The sequence below is a fragment of the Arachis ipaensis genome, chromosome B05, assembly GCF_000816755.2.
Source record: "Arachis ipaensis cultivar K30076 chromosome B05, Araip1.1, whole genome shotgun sequence".
NCBI lineage: Eukaryota > Viridiplantae > Streptophyta > Magnoliopsida > Fabales > Fabaceae > Arachis > Arachis ipaensis.
In genome coordinates this window covers 147,538,170-147,538,770 of record NC_029789.2, presented here as the reverse complement: position 1 = coordinate 147,538,770, position 601 = coordinate 147,538,170, and positions in this window count along the sequence as shown.

The following is a 601-nucleotide window of genomic DNA, read 5'->3' as shown; positions in this document are numbered from 1 at the left end:
ACAAATATTTATAAAATTTAACAAATAAAAATATTTTTATCCAAAATATGTGATAGGCATCTAATTAAGGGTAGAAAAGACTAGGCAGCTTGCTTGAAATCTTCGAATTAGTTTCATACTTTCATATGAAAGAAAAGGAAAAATATAAGTATCAATGAAAATAGAGGAATGTTAGAGAATCAGTCATTTTTGTGATTTATAACCATTAAATAGTTATTAATGATGATTTTAATGGTGTGAGATTTCATCCAATGGTGTGGGATTACTCACTTTTCTTTTGTTGGTTACATGCTGGCCAAAATTTAATAAAGTTGTTGGTTCCTAGACTTTTCATGAAGATATTAAACAATGTGAACAATGAATGTATTGAATGTTTATTTCACTAAATGTATGGATGGTTATTCTAATATTGAGATTTAGGTGGATAATTTAAAGGTGTAATATATTTTTATTTGATTGGTAGTTATTCAAATTGTTCAAAAAAAATCATTGATTACCTAGTATAACTCGAAAAAAAAATCCGGCCCCAAGTTATTTTAAAAGTCTAATAAGCCAAATACATGCTTATAAAATAGTCTATTAAGATATATAAATACATAAC